The sequence below is a fragment of the Ostrea edulis genome, chromosome 2, assembly GCF_947568905.1.
Source record: "Ostrea edulis chromosome 2, xbOstEdul1.1, whole genome shotgun sequence".
In the NCBI taxonomy this organism is placed as follows: Eukaryota; Metazoa; Mollusca; class Bivalvia; order Ostreida; family Ostreidae; genus Ostrea; species Ostrea edulis.
Genome location: NC_079165.1, coordinates 59,177,395 through 59,185,322, shown reverse-complemented (window position 1 = coordinate 59,185,322; position 7,928 = coordinate 59,177,395). Strand labels below are relative to the sequence as shown.

General features: G+C 33.3%; 1 pseudogene; it reads right to left on the bottom strand.

Moving 5' to 3' along the window:
* Positions 1–2,489: 2,489 nt before the first annotated feature.
* Positions 2,490–6,498, bottom strand: LOC125679987 (aggrecan core protein-like; annotated as a pseudogene).
* Positions 6,499–7,928: the final 1,430 nt, after the last annotated feature.

Sequence of the window (7,928 nt, the reverse complement as noted above, 5' to 3'; positions counted from 1 at the left end):
CCGCGTGATGGCACGTAAATAAGTCATTATCTTCGCTTATAAAACTATATATTCCTTGTAACTACAACGAGTTGGGGTTTTTTCAAAAAATTTATCATATGAAACTTCCCTCTATTAAAAGACTACACTCTCTTTAGGTCCCAAAGAAATGTTCCTTACATATTCCTCCAAAATTCTTCTTTTAAAATAACCCTCAGTACATGTAGTATGTATTTTGTTTGTCAGCCGGATCAAATCAGAACGGTAATTTCCACCTTCAAAAGTCGTTCTTGTGCAAGTTTTGATGAAATAAAATCTTAAATGTACGGAAACACGTTTAAGTCTATCAAAATATATTTCTACTTTGAAATAACGAATTTCAAAATTCGTTATTTCCATTTTAATTCGTTATTTCAAACTTTAACATTCCTAAATGCCTTTCCATAGAAATGTTCACTTTCTACAGTAAATTTTTAATAAAAATGTGATAGCATGTCTTAAGGAAAAAATGATTTTTTTTTTTAAATTACAAAGACTAATATACTGGTTAAAACTAAAACAATTGAACGCTGCATTCTGAAGACTTCATATGGTAAATACGCAATAAAATGTATTCTAAATATGACAGGATTACCATGACTTTATTGGACGTTTTCGTGGAATACGAATATTGAAGTCAGCTGTGTATATGAAATGATACAGCAGAGATTAACAGATTTTCATAGACAACGTTTGTTATATTGTATCAGTTATGGGCCGATATGATTTTGACACATAAATATACATTAAAACAAAAGTATATACCATCTGTCCTTCTGTGTTCAGTAAACCAGAAGTGATAAAAGAATTAAATAGGTTACATGAGGAATATGTTTTGGTTCCAGCTGACAAAGCTTGTAACAATATTGTCTTTGTTTGTAAGGCTCATTATTACAACTGTATTTTAAACGAACTTGGCTTTAATTCCACTTTTGGTAATCGTACTTATACTCCAACTGCCCTTTCAAAAGATGAAATTCTTCAAAATCATGCTTCAGTTTTAGACACATTTAATATCCCAGTCAATGGGTCGAATGAATGAATATGAGTTACCGTAGCTATACTGGATTCCTAAACTACATAAAAACCCTTACAAACAAAGATACATTGCTGATTCCAGTAAGTGCTCTACCAAGCCCCTGTCTTTGCTTCTCACGAAAATATTAACAACTGTGAAGGAGAAATTTCAAACTTACTAGCCCACTACATATGCCAGAAGTGGTGTAAATCAAATATGGATTCTAAAACATTCTAAAGAACTTTTAGTAAATTTGAAATTTTAAAATTTTTCTCAAATCAACAACATCAAAACGTATAACTTTTTAACACTGTACAAGATAAATTAAAGACGATACTTATTGACATCATAGGCAGTTACTTCTTAAGGAAAATTAGAAAACGGAAATATTCATATCTAGTGATCAGTCATCTAAAAAAATTATTTTGTTAAACACCACTCTCATTCCTTACACAATTACTCTAAAGTTGAAATAAAAGAATATGCTACAGTTCCTCATTGACAATATCCTTGGAGTCTTTGGTGATCAGGTCTTCCAATAGTCTGGAATTCCCAATGGGCACGAATTGTGCTCCTTTGTTAGCTGACCTGTTTTATATTCATCTGAAGCAGAATTTATTCAAAACCTTCTATGTGAGAAGAAAAACAACCTAGCTCTGACCTTCCATTCGACATTTAGATACATGTATATCGACTACGTTTTATCTATTAACAATAATAACTTTCATTTATATGTCGATTCGATATATCCTTGTGAACTCAAAATGATTTCAACTTCCCCATCGTCAACTTCCCCTATTTATGTAGCAATATTCCATTATCACCTTCGTATGATCTTTATATCTCTCAACTGATTCGACACGCAAGAGATTGTTCTGCGTATGGTCATCATTTTTATCGAGGCAGGCTACTGACAAACAAGTTAATGGCGCAGGAGTTTCAACAGTCTCGTTTAAAGTCACATTTTGCCAATTTTATGGTCGTTATAACGATCTAGTTTGCCAATACAACCTATCATTGCATCAAATGCTGTCTGACCTGTTTCACACCGACTGTAAAGCCGTTCTTGGCACACTGATTTTGACTACGGATAACTTCGTTTATCTGATCAAGATATAGGGCTCACGGCGGGTGTGCCCGGTCCACAGGGGATGATTACTCCTCCTAGACACCTGATCCCACCTCTAGTGTATCCAGGGGTCCTTGTTTGTCCAACTATCTATTTTGCAATGCTTATAGGAGTTATGAGATTGATTATTGTTCGTTATCTTCACCTTTCACATAGTAAATGACAGTGATATGATTTATTTGCTGTTTGAAAGAATCATTGGATGCGTTATCTTCACCTTTCATATCACAGGTGGTACTAGTATTTTCAAGTTTTGTATAACAGTGATCAATATTTCCTAATTTTCATTCTCAAAGAATGTAACAAGGAGCTCATTTCAAAATTCTATTTTTCACAAATGTATCCACCGTGTAAAGAGCCATTATTGCAATAAACGTCATGGAATGTGTAGCGCTCTCCTGTGTAAAAGAATATGCAGTCTTGTGGAGATCTGCCACTTCCGTCAGGTTGTCCGACACCAAACGCATGATACGTCATCTTAATCATTTTTCCGTTTCTGATCCACCTCCAATCTCCTTCTGGTTTCCTCTTGTTTATGTTCCTCCCACCGACGTAGAAATGGAGACCTGAAATAAGCAAGGAGAGTCTTTGTTTGATAACAAAATAATAGTTCAAATTATTACATATATCGAAATAATTGGACAATGCAGACTCGTGGGTGAAATAGCTTTTCATTGTAGATGACAGTGATATAATATTCTTGCTGTTAGAAAAAATCATTGGATTTCTACTGTACACCAACTTTTTCGGAGGAAAACACTTTTACGTTTAAACTTGAATATAATTTCCCAAATTGTATAGCTTTGTTAAAGTGGATATCTTTAGAAATTAAAAATTGTAGGGAACCTATACCCCATTGAGGCGTGGTGGGGATACACACACACACACACACACACACACACACACACACATATATATATATATATATATATATATATATATATGTATATATATATATATCCAATAATAAAAGTCAAGAAACACAAAACTCGAATAACATTTCACTGTTAGCGCTTTCGGCTTTAATGCCTCTTCAGACAGTTATGAAATGAAATAATATTGCTAATATATATATATATATATATATATATATATATATATATATATATATATATATATATATTAGAAGTTGATTCGGCACAGTTGTAAATAAATATTGAAAATCAGAATGACACATTCCATAAAAAACAATTATTTACTACTAGTGCTTTCTCCATGTCTACATGGTTCATCAGTTCATGAAGTTGAAAAAAGTGCTTTCTACAAAAACGCTTTTTTGTCTCTATCAAACATGAACATGACACATTGTGCAAGGCATGTAGATACAAATACTATGCTTCGGACAAAAAATCTACAAACTCTTAATCGGGAAAAGGAGATGACGACATCTACTGCCCAACACCGAAACGTCATAGATCGCACGATATATCATAATTCATTTAAATATTCCGTCATAATGATAAAAAAAATTCCAGGTATATAAATGAATATCTAAACAGAATTCCTCTACAAAAATATACTCTCAGAAATAAAATGAACAAAGTTTTTTTTATTTTTTTTTTTTATTTTTGGGTTTTTTTCTTCTTCAGCGATTGTAAGTTCGTTTCGATTATTTTAAATCGATTTTTTATACACTGCGCCGCTTTATGGTTCCCTATAATGAAAAACCTGAATTTTTCATATTCAAGGTCAATTAATATCAAAACTTTTTACATATTTTTATTAAAAACTGTTTGCTCTTCATGTTGTAAAAGTTTGATTTCTCAGTGACGTTAGGTTATTGAAAAACGCCGCTTGTCCACGGAATTTTGAGACAACTCTCGTACATGTTTTAATGACGTTATATCTTGTCTGCCGATGCAACGTTATACAAAGGCAACTTTCCAAGTAACCCTTTCCATCAAAGCAAGCAATATCATGCTATATTTTATTTTTTCATGACGTACATTGTCATAAGATTAAATTTTGACAATTTCATTAAATTTAAAGAATGGGCCGATTTTGACCCTTCGTGGCTCTAGCTCTTTGTGAATTTGACATTACCTTAATTCATCCTCCTCAATTTCCGTTTCATCAACATCGCTTCCTCCAGTGTTTCGAAGTTAGCCACTATGCCCCCTACGGCTACAGCGAGCCTGAACAAGGAAGTAAAATATAAGCAGAAGGACCATACAAGTTGAAACCAAAAAGGAGGGTTGCCAGCAGGAACAAAAAACATTAAGAAAACACGCCTGATTGAATTTTGGAGATTGATAGAAATATAACTTACAAATGCTTCGTCTGCGAAAACTTTGTCTCTGCTGATGTAATAACAGTTTTTCTCATAAATATGAAATGGAGGCTTCCATTTGTCAGCTATAAAAGAAACAAAACAACACAATTTAGCACTTGAACTTCCTGTAGAATCGTCATTAGTTGAGGTGACTTAATTTATGTTTCGCTAATATTAATAACCTCAGCAAGTTTTTACCTATAATTAGAAGCCTTCCAAGTATGAACCAATCGAAGAATGTATGTCCCAATCCATGAAGAAACGAGAACAATCTCACAAACATTGCTAACTAAGAAAATTTGATTAACAGTCCTAGAATCAAGAAAAGAAAAAAAAGAGATCACATTACGAAAAACAAATAAAATTTAAAAACAATAAATACCTTCAACATCATAGCGAGCATCTTTTGAAATCGAGGGAAGGTTTTTTTGTCGTTTTAATTTTTATTTTATTTTTACAACAAAGAACCTATTAGACAACGTAGACTAACCTTCTCTTTGTTTCATTATAATATATGTTATTATAAAGTACAACATTGTGGTTCTAAGTAGACTTTAGAAACAGATAAGGATAAACTAATTTTGACATAATCATTTTTCTTTTTAAAAATGTTAAACTTGTACCATTGTGAATTTGACATTACCTGAATTCATCCTCCTCAATTTCTGTTTCATCAACATCGCTTCCTCCAGTGTTTCGAAGTTAGCCAAATATGCCCCCCTACGGCTACAGCGAGCCTGAACAAGGAAGTAAAATATAAGCAGAAGGACCATACAAGTTGAAACCAAAAATGGGAGATTTACCCGGAGGAATAAAAAAATAAAGAAAACACGCCTGATTGAATTTGGGAGATTGATAGAAATGTAACTTACAAATGCTTCGTCTGCGGAAACTTTGTCTCTGCTGATGTAATATCAGTTTTTCTCATAAATATGAAATGGAGGCTTGCATATGTCAGCTATAAACGAAACAAAACCAAAGAGCTAGAGCCACGAAAGGTCAAAATCGGCCCATTCTTTGAATTTAATGAAATTGTCCAAATTGAATCTTATGACAATGTACTTCAGGAAAAAATAAAATATAGCATGATATTGCTTCCTTTGATGGAAAGGGTTACTTGGAAAGTTGTTTTTGTATAACGTTACGTCATCAGACATTAACGTCATTAAAACATGTACGAGGGTTGTCTCAAAATTCCGTGGACAAGCGGCGTTTTTCAATAATCTAACGTCACTGAGAAATTAAACTTTCACAACATGAAGAGCGAACAGTTTTCAATAAAAAAAATATGTAAAAAAAAATTTAATATTAATTGACATTGAATAGGAAAAATTCAGGTTTTTCATTATAGGGAACCATAAAGCGGCGCAGTGTAAAAAAAAATGAAAAAAAAAATGGGGATTTAATATAATCGAAAAGAAATTACAATCGCTGAAGAAAAAAAACCCACACTTTGTTCATTTTATTTCTGACAGTATATTTTTATAGAGGAATTTTGTTTAGATATTCATTTATATACCTGGAAAATGTTTATCAGTATGACGGAATATTTAAATGAATTATGATACATCGTGCGACAGTTAGATGCAAATATATCCAGCGAAATGATGACGCTATTCGGGGAAAAAAGACGTCGGACCGCACGAGAGATCGAAGAAATTTTGGGAATCAGCAAACCGTCTGTTCACCGCATTCTATCGGATAATTTTGGTCCCAGGCGCTTACACAAAAAGCAATGCGAATGGCTCTTTGATGTGGATGGAATACACAACGGACAGATGGGGGACTTGAGAGTACACTTCTAGATCTAGGACGTTTCGGTGTTGGGCAGTAGTTGTCGTCAGCTCCTTCTTCCGATTTAGAATTTGTAGATTTTCTGTCCGAAGCGTAGTATTTGTGTCTACATGCATTACACAATGTGTCATGTTCATGTTTGACAGAGACAAAAAAGTGTTTTTGTAGAAAGCGAATTTCAGGTTTAGTTATTTTCCTTCTTTCTCGTGGCTTTGTTCTTTTGTTGCATAAAACACATGGAAAATACTTAGGTCCTGTTCCAGGCATTCTAAAATAAACGAATATTCAACTTTATCAATATTTTATGGTTTACGCGGTTTATGATATCGTTCAGCAGCTGTCTTTACATTGCACGCATTTCTACACATCTTCATAATAAAATGTTTTAATGATTACTTATAATTAAGCTCAGCGTTTAACGTTATATCGGATATACATACTGAAATGTACAGCTTAATTTACTATACTGTGTACTAATTAGGGGGCGGGTACAAAGGAGTTGTCACGCGTAAAGGGGGGGGGGGGTTGAAGATTTTTTACCGATGGGGTGGGAATCCCCAAACAAATCTACCACTGCTTTTGAATTCATAAATCAAAACTAATTAACCAATTTCATACACAGAAAAAAATATTATATTTTTTGTAATATGTATACAGATTTATTTTGCATGGTAATCAAAAATGATATCTTATTTCTTAAATAACTTCAATATTCATGTGAAATACATTTCTGGTTACTCGTATATGTTGGGGGGGGATACAGATAACAGGGGATTTGGACACGGGACCCTTAGCTTGCAGAGCAAGTGCGTTAACCACTGCGCCACTGTGACTTACTACTTGACAATTATAAGTTATATATAATTCTTTGTTAAAAGCTACAATTTATATATAAAATGTCTGTAATATTCAACAAGATATTTTTGTATCATAAACATTAGATTGTAGGTAAGTCTTTTGACATTATCTACGAACATGCAACATTAATTTCATATTTATATTTATCTGCACGGCATACTAGTTATAAATAGGCTCGTCTTGTCCGCGAAATCCTATAGGCCTATGCAGCCTATCTTTAGGTACACGAACTCGTTTTAAATGATATATTTGGGGGATGGTTATTAAACATGGAAAAAATACGATACTGTACTTTACTCAATATATCAAAGTATAATTCGATTATCATAAAACTAGCCCATGTACTGAGCACGTCATGTTGACGCCCAGTCCCGGCCATTTGTTTACATGATGTATGGATCGACGATCGGCGGATCTGGTATTTTTTTTATAGAGAGTGAATGTTTAAAGGCTTTAGAATTTTATTTCACACCCTTTCCGCAGCATTTCTTCTAAAGTGTGGTAAAAAAAAAATATGGGGGCTAGTGATTATTGACCAACACTCCAAATTGCTATTCCCTAACCTGAGACGAAATTTATAGGTACCGCAGTATACCGTGTAGGCCTATCTAGAGCAAAAAGGGACTGAAATGTTGATCATATGTTTATATATATAAAGCCAAGTCGTTAAATAATAATTCTAGGTAACAAACTGTAATCACTTACCTATTAACTCTGGAATTCTGGAGGAATTGTTGTTTTAAAATATTCGTGCCGCTGAACCCGGTCCGTTTACGGCTTTGATTTTATAAATTATAACAACAACTATTTAATTTATTTCGATATGAGCAAGATTACAA